A 20847-nucleotide genomic window follows, 5' to 3' on the forward strand; every position below is an offset into this window, starting at 1 on the left:
ATAGGTAGAATCCTTGATTTTCTACAGATGGGATTAGAGATGAAGCTGGCCTTGAGTACCATCAAGGGCCAGGTCTCTGCTTTATCAGTATTATTTCAGCGGCCACTTGCTTCGCATTCTTTGGTCCGAAACTTTATGCAGGGGGTGATGCGTCTTAATCCTCCGGTTAAAGCGCCCCTAAACCCCTGGGACTTGAATTTGGTCCTGGCTGTGTTACAGAAACAGCCTTTTGAACCAATAAGTCAGATTCCTTTGGTCTTGTTGACAAGGAAATTAATTTTTCTGGTGGCCATCTCTTCTGCTAGAAGAGTATCAGAATTAGCAGCTCTTTCCTGTAAGGAGCCTTATTTGATTATACACAGGGATAGAGTGGTACTACGCCCTCATCCTAGTTTTTTACCGAAGGTGGTTTCTGATTTTCATTTAAACCAAGACATTGTTCTACCTTCCTTTTTTCCAGATCCCTGTTCTCCGGAAGAGAGATCTCTACATTCGTTGGATGTAGTAAGAGCAGTTAAGGCCTATCTAGGGGCAACTACTCAGATCCGCAGGACGGATGTTTTGTTTGTGCTGCCAGAGGGTCCCAATAGAGGACAGGCAGCAGCAAAAGCTACCATTTCGAAATGGATTCGACAATTGATCATTCAAGCTTACAGTCTGAAACAGAAGATTCCTCCGTTTCAGATCAGGGCACATTCCACAAGGGCTATTGGTGCTTCTTGGGCAGTGCATCACCGGGCCTCTATGGCTCAAATCTGCAAGGCCGCAACCTGGTCTTCAGTTCATACATTCACCAGATTCTATCAGGTGGATGTGAGAAGGCATGAGGATATCGCCTTTGGGCGTAGTGTGCTGCAGGCAGCGGTACAGGGTCCTCAGGTCTGATTGCACCCTACTTGGTCGTGGTTCCCCCCCCCTCAGGTAGCATTGCTCTGGGACATCCCATCAGTAATTACTGTGGCTCTGTGTCCCGTGATGTTCGAGAAAGAAAATAGGATTTTTTAAAACAGCTTACCTGTAAAATCCTTTTCTTTCGAAGGACATCACGGGACACAGAGGTCCCGCCCCTCTTCTAATACACTATATTGCTTGGCTACAAAACTGAGGTATCCCTGCAAGGGGGAGGGATTATATAGGGGGTTGAACTTCCTGATAGGGTGTGCCAGTGTCCAATCACCAGTGATACCTATATAACCCATCAGTAATTACTGTGGCTCTGTGTCCCGTGATGTCCTTCGAAAGAAAAGGATTTTACAGGTAAGCTGTTTTAAAAAATCCTATTTTTGCACTTTCCAGCTTTAGTAAATAAACCCCATTGTGTACTTAAAAGTGGGGTATGCCTGTAATATTCTTCCAACCTCCTTTAGCATTTTTTTTAACTTACATGCACTTGCTTCAGCACTGGCTGCCTATCATTGCTTTGGACAGGCTTTCCGATAGTGGTGGACCATGTCTCAGCACTGTGTGTTGGCACTGACTGTAGTCTCCATTAAAGGCATGCATGACTGGCTGACAAATCACAGACAAACTAAAAAAATTCCCAGCACACTTACGAGCAAGCCTACAAAAAAAAATGTTATCCTGTCTAAAGATTCACGGTAAAAGCAGAGGGTTTGTTTGTACACATTTGCAAACATATGTGAAAACCGCAGTTCTCACGTCAAGGCTCCTCTGAATACTGCGGACCTAAGGCCCCTTTCACACGGTCGGACCATTTAGGATTTCGCATTTTCTGACCAAAAGCTCTCATCGGTCTTTTGCTGGCCGAATTTCCAATCGTGTGTACGCGACATTAGAAAAGCAAATGAATATTTGCTAATCTAACACTTAACTGCCTCTCTGCCAATCAGGAGGCGCGGGTCTAATAGCCGTCACCTGATTAGCTGAAGGCACAGGTGCCCCTATTGGACGCCTAGCAGAACGGAAGAACAGAAGAGGGGGAAGCATGGAGGACATAGGAGCCGTCCCACAGCTCGCCACGGCCACCCGCTGCCTGAGCCGCCACTAAGCTAAGGTAAGTGCCAGGCAGACAGCGGGCAGGCAGGGGTCACAGTGGCGGCATATGATGGGCACAAGTGGCAGCATTTGATGGCCACAAGTGGCTGCATATGATGGGGCACAAGTGGCGGCATATGATGGACAGAAGTGGCTGCATATGATGGGCACAAGTGGCTGCATATGATGTTTTTTTTCCTGTATTTTTCAGTTTGTCTGTACCCCTCCAAAAATATTGAGCACCAGCTGCCACTGCATTTGAGAGTCTCCAAGTTGGAGCATACAGTGTATAACAGTGGATAAACTAAGGGCAGGTTTGCCTGGGTGACAAAGCAGAAGCACAACTTGGAGGCCCCATGACAGGAACTGCCTGAACAACGACCATCGTGGCAGGATTAGCAGCTATTATTTTAATAAAGCTGCAAAACTGAAAACCACTTTTGAAATGATATTAATATTTTAACACATATCTAAACCCAAGAACAAACATTTACTGCATTGCAGTTCACCAGTCCTTAGAGGCAATGGCTGCATCTTTTTTTTCTCAGTCTTTTTTCCCAATATTTTCACCTGGTTATCTTGCCATTAGCACACTTCCTCTCCTGGGGTTCCAATGCTCACTCACCTTACTGTGTCTATAGAGAAGAAGCGTTGTCACTTTACGACAGGACTGCAATAACATCCCCCTCCCTGCTGTGCATAACATAGAGGGGAGGTGTTTCGCAATCCTCAGAGATAGCTGGGAATGAAAGCTGAAAACAATGTAACTGGTAACAGTGAAGCACCACCAGAATTGGGAAAATAATAGCTGACGATTTATGGAAGAATCAACAGATTTTTCTTGCACTCTGACCCACAAGGTGGTCCCACACTCACTGACACACCTTGAGGCTGAGGGAAGGGTTGCTTGTTTGGGCAGCACGAGTAAGACAACAACAGTAATATCATTAAACAGAGGCATAATAATAGCAATAAGCAGCGCATACAACAATAACACAAATTTCAAACAAGATAATATCAGAATCATGTGTAATGTGTTCCCAACAACCTGGTTCAAGGGGCAAAGTTTAGACCTCCTAGGCCCTGACATAAGGAGTATGGGAGATATACTCAGGGGTTATAAAAACACAGCCCCCTCATATCACCCTCCCATTGCTGTAAACAGCTGTTGGTGGTCAGTGCTGGAGCACAAAGTCTGCATTGGAGCCCTCTAAACAGAGTTTTGTAATCCCAACTAAAGGGGGGAAGAACCCTTCAAAGGGCAAATCCTAAAGGTTCCAGAAAGGGTCAGGTAGACTCTTGCGGGTTCTGAGGGTGATGGTAGCAGTCCTGAACACAGCAACAGCGACCCCCAGATAAAGCAGCAGACGTCCCGCTTATTAAAGCTTTCTCCCTTACAGCACACTGAGCGGTCCCACAGCAATGCAGATCTGGACAGCGAAAATTCAACGGGGTTCCACTTGGTCAGGGAAGCAGTCTCTCATAAACCACAGTACACAGTCCTTCATCCACCCTCATGGGTTCATCTACCCCATGGCAGCAGCGGTCTCTGGGCAGATCTAGCAGTTCAGCCCCCTGAAGCAGCATTGCGCAACCGGGTCTCTCTCTCTGCAGAACTAACAGCATTAAACAGCACAGCTACCTCCTCTGACTCTATCCATCCTTTTCTATACTCCTTAGCAACACTGTCCCCTGGGACTTGTAGTCCAACTCTTTTGTCTTTGTCCACTGTCTGGGAATTACCTCTCTCATAGGCAACCTGCAGCTTCTGAGGTTGCTTCTCCCGAGCTGTGGCTGCACCTAATCACAGTTCCCCTATCTGATGTCCATGGTGGGCAGGCTTCTGCCACAGCTACAGCCAACTGCAGTTCTGTCTGCTCTCTCTCTACCATCCCAGTTGCTGAGTACACTTGAAGCCAGAGAAAGGGATATCACAGCACCCTTGGTGGTCCTGTTAAATCCCAAGGTCCTTCAACTGAAGCAGGGCAGGCCTCTTTACTTCCATTTTTGGAAACGCCTTTGGGTTCCTGCACACTCCTGGAGAGTATAATACTCAGCTTCCTTCCCTCAAGAGCTCAGAGAGGCCATGCCTAATGAGGCAGAGGTAACTGGGCAGTTAATCTGCACCCAGATGAGATGCACTCCACTGTCAAAACTGTGTGGGCATCTAGACTAATAGTATGTGGCTTCTCTGGGAGACCCAAATATTATGGAAATCTCCTACCTGATTGTTGATTGCTACCAGGGTATTTTATTTCCAGTGGAGTGCCCCTCATGTCTTCAGATCTGGGATGCCTCCAGCTTTTCACCTGTAACCCTGGACCTCCTTGAGAAGGGAACTGTTTATACAGTAATTGAATTTAGAAGGCTGCTCCATGTTACGTGTAGCGCACTACTCCCTTGGGAGCTGCAATGTTGTTCAGTTTCCCACTGGCCATCCCGGGCACTCAGATCTACCCTACCCTCTGACACCTCAGGTTCCATTCTATCAGTAAAAGGGGCACACGCAGTTTTGTAGTTAAATCAATGATTCATTTTACTGAATAAAGATTAGATTAAATAACTTAGAGAAACACCTCTGAATCAAGTTGTACAAAGCAAATAAACAGCAATAAAGGGTATTTTAAAAGGCTCTCAAAAACACACACTGAATAACTGAGGTATGTGTACGTGTCTCCAAGTGGGACTAATGCTCTGAGTGACAATGCCTTGACACTGGGCACCTTCCCACTTCCAGCACGCTGTACCAAACACAGTAATGCAAAGTTATCAACACAGCATAATACAATTGCCAAGGAGCTCCCCCTGCTTTATGATGCAGACCTTTGTTATTGTGACTGAACACAAGGCCTTACAATGAAAGATGTAGTCTTTGATCTTCTGTCTTCTGCTAGCTATTATACTGCAGTGATTGTAATCCAAGGGTTTAACAAGCAAAGTAATAGTGTAGAATAATAATTGAAACCGTTCTTGCTGTATAACACACTTGTAACTGCCCCCAGTACAGTTGTCTCTGAACCGCACAGTATCAGTTCTCAGCAAAGTATAGGCTTGAGGCCTGCTTAAACTCAGTCTGCTTGAATGAGACCCCTATGCGGAACTACAGGTCTCAGCGAACACTGTGGTATGAGTCTAAGTGTGTAAAGTGCATTAAAGAACTGTGGACGTCTGCCCTCTCACCACACCGGGCCTGGATAAATGGATGCCTCCGTTCCATTGGTCTCAGTCCTGCCGTCAGTCAGCTCTGCCACGCTGCACCACTCCGCAAGACGACCAGGACCTTCAAATGGCTCCGTCAGGTGTCTCTGGATCCTTCCCGATCTGGTCACACTGTTTCTCCAGCACACAGGTGTAAGGCAGAGTCGCTGGTTGTTCCGCTCCGCAAGATGTAGGCCGCGCTCTCTGGACCACCTCCTCACAGATCCTCACAGGCAGGCCATGCGTCCAGATGAGAAAGAAAATGGCTACCCAGCATGCAGTTCAGTTACTCAGTGTTCATGGGTAGGTCAGTAAGCATTGTGGGTAGATGAAACCTTTCACAAGGTAAACATTAAGTCACTTCCTGTCAGGCTCTGTCAATTTCCTTGTGTGAAAATAAGCAAAGTATCACATTTATACCGCTAGAGGGAGCCAAATACCAATTCACAATAATGTTCATTGTTTAACATTACATGGCAATACATATGTATAACTGCAGTACCCTGGTTACTGATGTAACCTAATACACGCCTCTAAACCTCTTAAACCAAATCAAATGGGGGTAAGGGTTTATAGACAATGGGAATAAAAATTTAGTAGTGGAACACATACAGTGCATATGAAAAAATACAAAGTAAGAGAAAAAAACCTGCATGAACCCCTCCATACATGGAATGAGACACTCGTACCGTAGTCATTAGCAACAGCAGTATAGCCACCTCCGTATAACTTCTCTGCACGTTAGACCTCAGTACTATATCTTCACTAACTCCATCTCCATCCCTTGCCAAGTCCTGTTCTTTGGATACTCTATGCATGCATCACTTTAGCGACTTCAGACCAGGTAAACTGAATCACAACAAAGTTCTTTTACTGAAGTAGTTAAATAATACAGATGAACAGTTCCGTACACAGTCCTGTACAAAGTGCCCTTTTAGTGTGCTCCCTTTTGCCCCATGAGGTAGTCATACCTTAAATAGGCGAGAAAGTCTGTTAGTCCATTAGTCCATTCCGCAGCATAAGTCCATATTCCTTGGAACCCCAACTGGGCTACCACAAAGGGTGGTAAAGTGACAGAGTGTAATTACATCCTCAGCAGCACTCTACTTCTCTTCCTATGCAAAACAGCAAACAGGAAACCCAAGGAACCCTTGACCTACGTACAGTTCCCCTTGTATATGTTTTTTCCAGCAGAGGGCGGTATTTCTCAGAAAAGCCTGGGAGAACCTGGCCAGAGAAGTTAACCCTTACCTCTGCGACAGCACCACTTCTGCTGGGCAACATTTAATAAGCAGTGCAACTCACACACTCACACATCAGAAAATACAGTTAACCTAAAAAGATAATTACACAGACAGCAAAGGTAATTTTTCAGCACCTTCTTACACACAGACACTGCTCCCAAACTGACATCCCTTTGGGTGGGTGCGTCTCTCACGCACCCATGCATACCCACATAAATTTCAAGTTGGGAGTAACGGCTGTGTCCGTGCAGCCTCTGCATCCCAAATGACATCATTAAGACTGCCGGCATGAGCATGAGGATGCATGGAACAACTGTGCATCTCCATGCGGGTAAACATGGCACAGCACCCGGGTAGGCATTGATACACCCCCCATGTGAATGGGGCCTAAACCTCATTGCACAGATGTGACCAGGCCCTTTCTCCCTGTCTGATCTATTAGCCGATTACCTATTCTGTTAAACTTGTAAGGGCATGATGGAGCAAGACAAGAACCTGCTCTGCATACAATATCAAATTTGTATGAAAAAAATGATTGTACAATATTATTTTTACACACCACTGAAATGGTAGCAGTGTAGTCTGGTAAAGTATTTTATAAGTATAGTTTTCCTGCCACTGCTTTTCATTTTCAATTCATTGAAATGGAAGTGGAATGATCACTTAGATGTCTCTTCCAGCAAAATACAATGAGGTCAGCTTGTTGTCAATAAAACCCTTGGGGTTCATGGACGAAACATGGAGATCAATGTATATAGCTGCTGGTGTTATGCTGATTATCAGCTTCCAAATCTGTTCCAGAAGGAACTAGGAGAGCTAAATAATGCATTTTGTGTTGTGTTTTAAGCCTTTATTTATTCTCCATTTGCTGTACTGAACAAATCTAGTGGGGTCTTGATTGCATTCTTGAACATTCTTAAATGGGGTGCTGGGAGCGCAAGTCCTCCTGGGTACATGAGGTGAGAGGAATTCAAAAGTCACCAGTTCACCAATTATTAGCCAGCTATGTGCTCATACACATTATTTGATATAAAGTGTTACTAAACCCAGGACCCTGCATTCTCTATATCTGTTCCCCCACAGTACACAGAATATGGAATGCAATTATGTTAGTAAATATAAACTGCTAAATACTTTTCTCATTAGCAGTTAGAGCAGTCTTGTGACTTCTATCAGTGTCTGGTTAAAGATTGTAGAAGTTTTCATTCTCCCATGATTGTCCTATGAGGATGCAGGACCCCTGACCCTCTGCATGGACAGTGCTGACTGGCCCTATGCTGACCACATGCACTCGTCCAAGAAAAAAAAAACTCTCTAGCATTACACACAGGATTTTAACAAACTTTGTTGTCTGTATCCATGTGGGAAAGTGAATCTAATGGGAGTGGTTTCATAATTTTTAATCAGCTGCTGCACCTGTAGGAAAGCTGATGGGCCTGCATTCCTTTAGACATGATTTCCTATAGGAAAAATCTCACCAAAAATGTCAATTTTGTTGAAGCGAATGCCTGATATCTGATTTGTATCTTAGGGCAGACTTCTGGGAAAATTGGTGACACAAGCAGGAAATTATGTTTCTGGGGGGCATTCTGTACTCATTCTATGTACAGAACACGTCTAGGTAGCTATATTGCATTGCATTTCCAGAAAATTAGAGGGCTGCAGATTAAAAAGGAACTAGGAAAAAGCAAAATGCTCCCTCGCAATGGGGCTGCCCCCACAGTACAAAGGTTAAATGTTGTTCTAGGACTAGGTCTGGGGAATCACAAAAAGTAGTTTTACTTACCCAATCCTCCACTCCCACAGGCTACCTCCGGGCTGTAAGACCAGTTCCTGCATTTCATCTCATGCATGCGCAATATGACCATATTACAAGATCTCACAGTTTAGGTGCCGTGGTTGTAGTGCCTGGCACAGTTGTATATTTATAAAACGCTGTATTGATAAGATCAAACTCTGTATGTAATTGTTGAAATGCCTCCTTTGCAATATCACATTGTGTCTTCCTGTTGTGTGGGGTCTCGCCGCTATCTTGGGACCCTGCTGTAAGGTTTTTATGAGGCATGGCTAGTGTAAGCAGGTGTTTGTTGGGAGTTAGTTAGATTCTCAGTCTGCCCAGAAGGAAAGGGGTTAAGCAAAGCTTAGCACTTTCCTGGGAATTTCTGGACTCTCCCTCACATCCTGTGTTGTAAATAAAGGGGGGAGGCCCTGCTCTAGTACTCTTTTGACAAAGCCTGGATGGGAAGTAAGACCAGAGACGAGGGAAGGATGTAACGCACAGCAACCCACAAGTCCTTCAAGGGAGAACACCTGAATCAGGACTCAGAAGGGAAGGCGTGCACTGGGCAGCCTACTCTTAAGAGATAGGAAGAGACTAAATGTTTGTTATGCTGCTGGACTGTACTACCAAGATGTTCAGTAAAATCTGATCAACTTTTTCTTGCCTTGTCTGAAGTTATTACAAAAGGGGTGCATGAAGGTACATGGTGTAACTAAAACAGGGCCTGTAAGCACATATGGGGGTGAAGAGGAAGAAATGTTACGTCATCACATAGAGATGTGTGTAGTTGCTTGGGTAACCATAAACTGGTGCAAGTGTAATAGCAGCAAGACAACGGAGAGTGGTACCAGGCATGGATGACAGGTCCTCTGGTAGCGAGGGAGCCAGTGCTCGGGCCCCCTCCCTAGAGGACAGTGTCCTAAAGCTTTTGGGACTGTATTCACAGAACAGAGAACCCAAGGACCTAGCCATAGATATGGAAGAGTAAATAGTTAATTAGTGCAATGCACAGTGGGACTCCATTCTGTCACTGGGATTGAGGTGACAGAGGAGTGCTGGACTGCTGGAGTGGGACACAGGCTCAGTGGTGTCCCCCTTTAAATGCTAAATTCTTGAAGACAAGGCATTCATTTATGCATGTTGTCACACAGCTGCGAGCGGTGTATGGCTCACTTCTAAGTGAGGGCCGTGCCTTAATGTTGAGTTCACATGAACGCCGCCCTGCCTGGTCCTGGGCATTAGTGAGCGTGTACACGAGAAGAGGTACCCCCATGTGCAGGGCAAGTAGGTCCCGCCCATGGGACAAAGGAAACAGAATTACACCAATCAGAAGAAGAGGTGAGGGGCGAAGAGTAGAAGGACCAGGTACAGAGAAAAAATGGCAGCAGGAAAGTGTGCACAGGATGTAACTATCAGGATTATCAGTTGGAGCTCTCTTCGGTGCATCCACTCGCAATTACTGCAGGCCACACTCCCTAATTAGAGATAACAGAAATAGTGCACAAGACACAGGACATGATCAAATGGTATTTTTTGCCCTTATAGAACAGATGCTGTACAACAAAAGGGTTTCAATGGTATATTTAACAGGACAAAAGGTAGCAAATAAGAGATGCCTATTGCTAGAGTTCACAAATAATTTGCTTTATGTTTGATCTGGAGTTCTCTTTTAGGTTCCTTTTATCTTAATCTTTGATTTATTTTTCCTAACCAAAGATACTCTTGTTTTAAAAGAGTGAAGGCTGTTAAAGAGAATTGATTATGCTTGAGAAGTTGCAAGAAAGTGCCCAAAAACGAAAAACTGCTAAAGCAATTAATGTGATTTTTTTTTCAACTTTGCTAATGCTGTATTTTTTGGCTGAAAAGAGATTTCAAGATGAAAAGGCTGAAACTTGGGAGTTTGAAAATGGAAGCTCTCTTGGGAAAAAGAGTGTGAAATAAACTGTTGAAGATTTCAAAATGTGAGACCTGCGCCTACAAAATAGTAATCTAGATTGCAAATGCTATTTGAAATATTCATTCTGTAATGGTTATAAAAAGCATGAATGACAATCACACTGACTTACGGACTTGATTTAAACAGCTACTATCCTGCTTATATTAGGAAAGAGATGGACTGGTGTAAGTCTTCATACTGTAACAGGATAACATATACTGTAACACACACACACATATATATATATATATATATATATATATATATATATATATATTGTAATTATACTGTAACATGTACTGTAACTGTAACCGGTACCTTACTGGAGAATTATGAGCAACATGTAAAAATTCAATGAGTACAACATGCTGCACTATAATGTATCATACTTTGGTTGCCTGTAACCTGTTCTGGGAATATTCAAGCCTGTGACATTGCAGGCCATGTTTCCCACCTCTATTCATTGAGCCATCCTGGAATTCTGATTATGCATTCTCGGATTATTCAGAAAGGAATTGATTATGCTTTTCCAGACCTCACTGCACTCTGCAATAGGAACTATAACCCTTAGTAGATCTAGTAGAAATGTAGATGTAAAGGAGGAAGGTTGCTCAGTAACGCATGACACAACATGAAGCTGTATGAAAAATGAGTCTACATTTTTCTTTAAGTTTTGGAATAAGGAAGTGTTTTTTGCAGTATGTGGCTAGTTGGTGAGATTTTCCTTGACTTTTTGTCTTCCTGGAGATACAGTACAAAATGAGAGGATATCCCCCCGTTGACAGTTGTGACCGGAACAAGTATTCTTATTAGAGGATTTAGAACACCTGTTCTTGTGACAACTGTACAATTTTGCTTTTCCCATCACTTTTTGTCCTGGTGACAATGATTACTAGGGCAAATGGGGAGGATGAATCTACCTAGCATGACCACAGACAAAAGTGAAAACTTCTAACCATTCCCTACTCAAGTCTAGAATGTTTTAGCTACACATAAACTTTAAGGCTTTGCCAAAGCGGTAAAGGTTCTTGGATGAAATTAGTAATTTTTTTCCCTTAAAATTGGTCTTTACATAGTTACATAGCTAGTCTGGTTGAAAAAAGACACAAGTCCATCTAGTAATTGGGAAAATCTGTTGTTAGGGGAAGAAGTGAAAAGCCCACATCCCCAATATGGTAACCAAAACTGCAAACCCCTATAAATGGGATAATATATATAAAAAGTATATTTTATTCAAATAGTTTAAAATATTTCATACAAAAAAAAAATTGTTAACAAGAATTAGAGGCAATTGAAATAAAGATAACCATTTTGGACAGTCGACATACAGGTTTGATGAAGACAATGACAGCCCATCTAGTTCAACCAACAGAATCAAAGTACATAAAAACCCAACTCAGTAGAGAAAACCTATTACAAGCATTAAAAACCTTAACCAAGAGAATGTAATAGAGCCTACACAAAAAAATTGCTGCAAAGGATCTAATCAGTGGCGTCTCCAGCTTTCATATTTAGGGGGGGCACATGGGGGGACAGGGACAAAAATAGGGGGGCAATATAAAATGCAAATATAGATAGATAGATAGATAGATAGATAGATAGATAGATAGATAGATAGATAGATAGATAGATAGATACATCTATCTATATGTATATTTTATCTATCCTGGGGCCCTTTACCCCTTTACTACGATCCCACAACGGCCCTTTCACATGTTCTGCAGTGAGCTCCCTTCCTACTGGGCCCCCCCCAGGGTGGCAGAAAGCAAGAGATATATGTCACCAGCATACCAAGAAAATATAAGGGTCCAAAGCAGTGGGAGAACTATCAGGGTTGCAAAGGTTGTCTTGCCACCGGGCCCTGGTGTTCTGTCACTGTGGGTTTCCCCAGCCTCCTCTTGCTGTCCTGCCCCTGCTATTGACAGCGCTGGTCTGGCATTTCTTGGAATTTACAGGCTCGTTCTCCTGTCCTAAGGACGGGAGAAATCAGTCTGTTTTTTCAGTAACTGAGAGTCCTGGTGGAGTCCTTCCTGCAACTCGCTCTTCTCCCTGCCAATGAGGATGCAGGGGAAGGAGCAGATCGGGCGGCCGTGGTTGTGTGAGCGCTTACATTATGCAGTGTCAGCGAGCAGAGGGAGAGGGGAGGAATCACCCGCAGGAGCTGACTGGGGACTTTCTCCCTCTCAATAGAGACTGTGTTACCCTAGCTGTGGCCCGAGTAAGATGCGGCACATCCGATATGAATACAAACAAAAAGAAATTGCCTTTTTGTAAAAAAAAAAAAAAAAAAAAAAAATTTTTTGGGGGGGGCACATGGTGGGGCCCAGCATAATGTTGGGGGGGTCAGGGCCCCCTCTGGCCCCCCCCCCCTAGGGTCGCCATTGGATCTAATTGGTAATGTGATGTAGCCATGTGATATGGGGAGGAAATTTGCTCAGCAAAAAAAATTCAAAAGGCACGACAGAGGAAGGTACAATGCTGTCAATCAACCCCTTCGGGCAGGGTAGAGAGGCAGAGAAGGACTAATGTCAGTGGACAATTCCACCTTCAATGTAAATTTTGAGCAGTTGGTGGCATCAGAATTGGCAGAATGCTGCAATTTGATTGTGATGCCACCACTGTGGTCCAAAGGAACTGGTATGGTGGCCACACGTATTAATATAATCAGTCAATCAACCTGAGTTCTAGATCAATTTAGACTCTGTCAAGTTGATCGGCCATTGTGGAATTTTGTCGCACTCTGTTTATCGACCAAACAGATATCTGCATGTGTGTTGGAAAACCAATTGTAGTTCAGATTGATTGATTGATTTTAATAGCCCCTGAGTCTTTATGATGAAATGCATAGGGTGGGTAAAATCGAAACATTGTTTGTCAGTATCTGTCATAATTCAACTTGTTTTTAAGTCTATTGCCCTGTACACACGGTCGGATTTTCTGATGGAAAATGTGTGATAGGACCTTGTTGTCGGAAATTCCGACCGTGTGTGTAGGCTCCATCACACATTTTCCATCGGATTTTCCGAAACACAAAGTTTGAGAGCAGGCTATAAAATTTTCCGACAACAAAATCCGTTGTCGGAATTTCCGATCGTGTGTACACAAATCCGATGCACAAAGTGCCACGCATGCTCAGAATAAATAAAGAGATGAAAGCTATTGGCTACTGCCCCGTTTATAGTCCCAACGTACGTGTTTTACGTAACCGCGTTCAGAACGATCGGATTTTCCGACAACTTTGTGTGACCGTGTGTATGCAAGACAAGTTTGAGCCAACATCCGTCGGAAAAAATCCTAGGATTTTGTTGTCGGAATGTCCGATCAATGTCCGACCGTGTGTACGGGGCATAAGAGTGAAGTACTGATAGAGTGCTGTTACATTGTGCTGTGTTGCACTATGAATATATAAGTTCTCTTTGGTTTTATTTATTTTATAAATTTAAAGCGAAGATTTAGTACTGTGAGTATTCTCTGTATTTTGGAGCATCTTATATTATATAAAACTGCTTTGGATTTCAGAGTGAATGAGGAGTTGCTATAGCTTGATATAATGGTGGATGCATTTCAGAGCATTTGGACCTACCTGTATTTTAGGGGTCATGATCATATAGTGAGTATTATTTCATAAGGTACTCTGGATGGTCATCTTCACAGATTTTTATGGCAGTGACTAATGTAAAGATAAAGATTTATGGACTTTAAACATTTATGTATTATACATCTGGCAAATAATGCACCTATGCTCATTTATACACACATTCCTTATTTTTGATATTGATCTTTTTTTAATATATTGTTAAGATTTATAATGGGAAGATTTATTTTTTTAATTGATGTTTTAAGTCGATCGCAAAGTGCGGAACAATACCATGCGTGTTGCATCATTCAATATTTTAATCAATGATAAATCGCTTGTTTGCATTAGCTCATATCTAAATTGACTACAAATTGCTATGTGTAGGGCCACCTTTACCCAAAACATGACTGAAATCTATATCAGGAGTTCTTGCTACAGAAGAAGAATTTCATAAGAAAAGTACATTGGTAAAGAGTGCTGCAAATGAGAAAAACTTTGCTTTTATCTCTAGTTCAAAGCAGTATTAAACCTAAAACATAAATGTAATATATTGCATCATTCCAGTTCTTAACTGTGGTGGCTGCATTTGTTTTCTTTTTTATTGTTTTTCCTTCATTTGTACCTGCTGATCTGGCCAGTAACACAATTCCTGTCTTGGGGTGTCTCCAGGGGTAACAGAGACACCAATGGACAGCAGCCCTGTCAATCTGGGGAGAGGACTGTATTAGCTGCACTAAATTTAGATGGACCTAACTAATAAAATCCAGACTCCAGCTAACACTTCTGAAGGTGTTACAGCAAGTTTGTTTTTTTTGGGATAAAGTTTTTACATAAATGAATAAAAGTTGATCATTGTAAGCACCCTGTCAAAGACAAATAGTTTGTCTCAGTTCTCAAACTTCTACTTTTGCTGGACAGCTTTATCTAGTAAAGAAAGTTTAAAAAATAAAAGACCTATTGGTTGGATCACCAAGAGGGAAAATAAAGTAAAAGAGCTTAAAGGATCAGTTCACCTTTACATATTCAAGGTGTAACATAACGTAACATATTACAAACGTACTGGCCTCCGCAGCCCCCTGATCCATTGTTTTGGTAGTTAGCAGGGGGTCTTCTTCTTCCTCTCGCTGCTCACAATCTAAAGAAAATGTGGCCGTGTGGGGCTCTGTACACTGACAGTCTTGAATGAATGAATGAATGAATGAGTGACTTGTATAGCACTACCTATGCGAACTGAATCGCCGCAGGGCGCTTTCTGCAGGAGACCTGCATGGCATTAGCGATCTGCTGATCACTGGTGCAATGCTTTCCAGGCTCCTAAAACAAAAAAAATTGTAAATGCACATTTTTTTTTCCAGCAAAACAATGTGCATTTATTATTTTTTGTTATCCTTTAAAAAAAGTTGCAATGTATTACATTTTTATTTTTCAAATTAAATATCGGTTTTCTATTTTCTGTAAGCTCTTTAAAAATAGAAAATAAATATATGATAAGAAGCACAGATTATTTGGCATAGCAACATCACTTAATAATCGAATGCACACTTAAAAATGTTTGTGGACTTGCCTCTAAAGTCACAAAAAAAAGGGAGTTCCCTATGTCACACATATCAACACCCTCCAGGGCTGGGACAAACGTGCCCGAACACTGTTCCTGTCACAACAGATGATAATAATGTATATGTCATTTCAAAATATGTAATAATATTATGCAGTACAATCTTTGTCTATTCTAATGCCTGTTGGGATAGAACCCCCACTAAAGTGTTACTAAACCCAAAACAGTAAAATCAGTCTGTATGTGCAGTAAAGCATGCTTGTTATACTCACTGTGGAACTTAAGGGGTTAATCCTCTGCATTGTGTAAAAAGGCTGTTTGATCCTGTCTTCTCTGATCCTCCTCTTCTTCCACTGTCCCCGATCTATCTACTGATAGTACAGAGCCTTGGGGGCAAGCTGCACATGCTCAGTTTAGTGAGTATTGCTGGAGAGTTTTTTTCTTGGGATAGTGCATGTGATCAGCACAGGGCCAATCAGCAGACAGAGGGTAAGGGGTCCTGCATCCTCATAGGACAATCATGGGAGAATGAAAACGTATACAATTTTAAACCAGATACTGATAGAAGTCACAAGACTGCCCTAACTGCTGATGAGAAAAGTATTTAGCAGTTTATATTTACTAAAATAATTGCATTCCATGTTCTGTGTACTGTGATGGACCTGATATAGTGAATGCAGGGGCCTGTGTTTAGTAACACTTTTAATTTATATTGTTGCCACATTTAGGGCACATCTTATCTAGTGGGAAATGAGGAGAGATTGTCACCAAAACAGGAGGTGAGGGGAAATCCCTCAAATGGGTCACCTTTCCTGGTTCCTCATTTTTGGGAAATTCATTTATACTTCTCTACCATGTGTTTGGTTGCAGTGGTAATGGATAGTAAAGAAGAGGTAGGTTAAAGAGAGAATAGAGCCACTCCATAGATAGCTGCCCAGATATAGCTCTTTATTTGTTGCAGTAAAAGGTTCTTTTTATGAATACACCCAACACATGTCGGAGATAAACAGAGGTCTCCCTTCATCAAGGCTTACATTTATTGTACTGGAGGGATCTGGACAAGATATTATTGTTCTGAGCCTTTATTTGCTTACTACAATCACTCCAGTCTATAGTCTAATTGTTATTCAACTAAAGGACCTTTTATTGTGACAAATACAATACATTTTAACACACACAACTTGAATATCCCAAGGACCCTGGCAAAGTGTATCCTCCAGGCATTGGAAAACTTCAATCCAAATGTATTCTATTAGACTTGACCCTTTTTTCAGTCTGGAGTCCAGCGCTCCTCCACTCTAATGAAGGTATCACAATGCATGTTAAACCTCTTTATATGAAATAAGAGAGTCCTGTTTTTGCACCAGTATGTAATGAAAGAACGATCTGTTAGGCTGGTAATAGATGGGCAGTTGTATTTCCAAGAACAATGGGAGGTGATGACAGCATCTCTCACTTCTCACATTGTTACCAATAAGTAGATGCAACAGAGAAAAGCTAATTCTCTTTTCAAGAGAGAAAAGAGTATTATGAACAAAAAGATTGTCCATCATGTTAGAACTTCACATACTGTGATGACATTGCCTGATTGTTGCCCTTTCTTAATTACAAGGTAAATTTAATGGGCCTTTCTACAGTACATGGATGAACTTTCAGTGCAATCTGATTAAGTTACCTCTACTTCATACCAAGTTTTTAAAAAAGAAAGAGTAAATTCATTAGAGTTAACCCAGACAAGAGTGGTTAGAACCTAGAGACATCCACAGACATTTGTCATTTGACACTTTGGGGTTGATTTAAGCAGGCGGAAGTAGACAGTGATTATTGCTAGCGGCTATAGCAGCTGCTTGCGATAATCAAAAGCAATTCTGGTAGGCTGGTTGTACCCGAGTTGATAGATCGATCAACTTGGTACATTCAGCCTGCCCATTAATTGTTTGAATCTCGGCAGGTTCAGCAGGAACCGTGTATGGCCCTGTAGGGTCGGCCTTAGACTGTGCACTTTGCAAGTGCAGTTGCACTTATTTTCCCCAGAGCTTAGTTGACTGCTTCATTGCCAGGCACTTTTACCCCAATTTTCAGCTTTTAGAGCTGTCACACTTTGAATGACAATTGCCTGGTCATGCAACGCTGTACCCAAATGAAATTTTTATAATTTTTTTTCACACAAATAGAGCTTTCCTTTGGTGGTATTTATTCAACACTGGATTTTTTATTTTATGCTGACAAAAATGTTTCTTAGTTTCTGTCAGAAAATTTTGTAAATAAGTAATTTTTCTCCTTCACTGATGTGCGCTGATGAGGCTGCACTGATGGGCACTGATTAGAGAGCAATAATGAGGTGGATTGATGAGGAGGCACTAATATGCAGCACTGATAGATGGCACTGATGGGCACTAATAGGTGGTACTCATGGGCACTGATAGGCGGCACTTATGGGCAATGATAGGCTGCATGGATAGGCGGAACTGATGGGTACTGAGTGTCACTGATGGGCAGGCACTGATGAGCGCTAATAGATGGCACTGATGGGCACTGATAGGTGGCACTTATGGGAAATGATAGGCGGCATGGATAGGCGGCACTGATAGGCACTGAAGGGCATCACTGATGGGGACTGATGGACATCACTGATGGACACAAATTGGCATCACTGATGGCCACTGACTGGCATCACTGCTGGATACTGCTGGAACTGCACTAATAATCAGGGCACTGATGATCAGTACCCTGATTATCTGTACAGGTCTCCCCTGTGAGGAGATGTTGCTGATCGGCTCTCCTCTCCTCACATTTTTTCAGTGTAAGGCAAAGAGAGCCGATAACTGGCAAGTCCTTGTTTATGTGTAATCAGCTGTGATTGAACACAGCTGATCATTTGGGTAAAGAACCACTTCATCAGCTCTTTACTGAGATGGGGGGGCTGTGTCATATGACGTCGTCCCAGAACAAGAGAGCACCCCCGATTTGTCTATACAGTGGGCGGGAGGTGGTTAATGGGGTGAAACGTCACTTTGTAAAGAATATTAATTTAGGTTCAAGTAAGAATGAAAAAAAAACTGCATTTTTGCTTACACAAGATTGGATGATGGAAATCAACAGAGCTTTACCACATTAACTAAGCTCTGGGGAAAATTAGTGCAGTTTCATTTTTTGCAGATTGCAAATGAACTTGCAAAGTGCACAGTCTATTTGCCGTTATTAAATCCACCCCATTATATGCTGAGATATTCCATTACATCTTTCTTCTCCACGGTATGTACAAAAGCAACAGGGTAAAGTGGCCTAAAAGCAAAACATGTGTGCAAGGGTTTAGAGCTCTTGTTGATGTAGCACTCACTCCCGTAGCGGCCGCTGTAGATTTAAATAGGTTATTTTCCAAGTAAGTGCAAAGCAGCAAGGCACACAGCAGCAGTCCATCAATCCTGGTTCAATAAACAGTCTAGGGGTGCCTTTTTTTGTAAATTTATTGCTAGTAAAACTTAGAAGAGGTTTTGGGTTTGATGCAGGACACTCCAAAATGAAACCGGTTGCTAATGGAGGATGCTTCTAACTTAGTGGTAGCAATAATAATCATGTAAGTAGTAGTAGCAAGCTAGAACATTCTATATGTGCACATCTGGGGACCATGACCAAAGTGTAGAGCAAGTAATAGGTGATTGAAGTAGTCCATGTTTCACAACTGGAGACCAGGAGAACTTTAGCACAAGTGAAGAGGTTCTACTCATGGGGTCCTAGAACATACACAGTCCATGGATGCAGCCCTAATAAAGCAGTCCAGTCGAGAAGCGCGCCAGGCTAAGCAGCCCCCTGAAGCTCACAAATTCATTCCTACTCAACGGAAGCAATCCCCTCTGAGTTCCAGCCTATTTAACAGACACACATCCACCATCTGGGCCTCCCCAGGGATTGGATTGGCTCTATTAAATATTCAGGCCGGGTATTTGATTCTTTTTGCTCTAATCTCTAGAAGTTTCTCAAAGAGTCAGGGGGTGGTAATCAAACTCCCAGCCTGTGGAGCCTTGAGCAGATCAAACTAAGCAATTCTGGCTCCTGTAGCTACAGCAGAAGCCCAAACTAAATTTACCTAACAGCCTGTGTAGGAGGACGTTACACTGATAACATAATTCTAAAAATGTGGACACCATCATTTACTATGAAGAAGAGGGGACACAGGGAAGAAGGAAGAGTGCTGCTCACCCCTGATAATTGAAACAAAAAAGAGAGAGACGAATTCCCCAATTGGGGTTTTTAGGCAGCAAAAAAAGGAAGGGTAGAGAGGCCAATACGTAAAAATGTATCTTTATTGTACAAAAAACTTCAACACACTGGTTAAAAAGAATGAGCTCCCATAGGGTGTTTACCAATACATGACACTCAACACATACACTGTATATATATGTTCATGACAACTTGGCATGTGCGTTTGACTTGTGGCAAAATTATGGACCTGACGCGTTTCGACCTATATATTCCAGGTCTTCTTCAAAGGTCAATTTGCTAAAATTATATCAAGAAATGCATGTGTCAAAAAAATTAGTGTATATTGGAAACAAGTACATAGCATATCAATACAGCATATTTACCCAATAATGAGTGTCCTAAGCCCAGGAGCTTCTTGTTGGGTAGATCCCTTTAAAATCAAAAGATTGCCCGTTCGCCTTCCCCCGGAGGTCTCATGGCATCACCGCCGCAGCCCCCATTCCCAGGGGAGGATCCCAAAAGGATGTGGCTTACAAGAGGTCACACTGTAAGGCACCCCCTATGCGCAGACCACCCAGCCGGTCAGATAGGGAAGACACCTGCAGCAACAACCCAGGGAGAGAAGAGTAACAAAGATAGAGACAATGTATATTATGTATTGGTGTGCACTCCAAACATAAGGTCTAAGAAGTGCAAGAAGTGTATATATGTTTGTATCTGCTTGGTTATAAAAACCATAGCTACCTATATCCACCCATTACATTGGCCGTGGCCTGTGCGTACTGGGTGTATGTGTCTGTGCGTAAAAAAAAAAAAAAATCCGCACAGACATGTACATATGTGTGTGCACACACACATATGTATACCATACTTATGGTTTTAAGGTACCTATTTTAATATGAGAGATATGGCGGAGTGCACACTATGGTAGGAGAAATAACAGAAGGGAGTAATAGATTACAAATTAGTACCTCAACCCTGTAGAAAAGTGTAAATGGAATAGGGAATGTGATTAATGAGAAATAACACTGGAAAGTGAAAAAAGTTGTAGGAACCAAGGACGTGAATCCCTGATGTGGACAACAAGTATGTGTGAAAAGTGAACACGCAAAAGAGTGAGAAACAAAGACCATTTAAAAATAATGAATGTGAAAACCGGGTGAACAAGTGCCCACAGGTGGGGAAAAAAAAAAATATATATAAGGTGTGCCAAGTATGTTACCTAATAAACAAGGTAAAAGCAGTGCAGAAACCACACTATGTTGCCCGGTATGCTTGCACTTAGGTATGACCTGACCCGGGATTGGTCACTGCCTAGAACTGGCTGAATAAACGCCTGTCCAGGTTACCATTTGGCAA

Source organism: Aquarana catesbeiana, linkage group LG03 (genome assembly GCF_042186555.1).
Source record: "Aquarana catesbeiana isolate 2022-GZ linkage group LG03, ASM4218655v1, whole genome shotgun sequence".
In the NCBI taxonomy this organism is placed as follows: domain Eukaryota; kingdom Metazoa; phylum Chordata; class Amphibia; order Anura; family Ranidae; genus Aquarana; species Aquarana catesbeiana.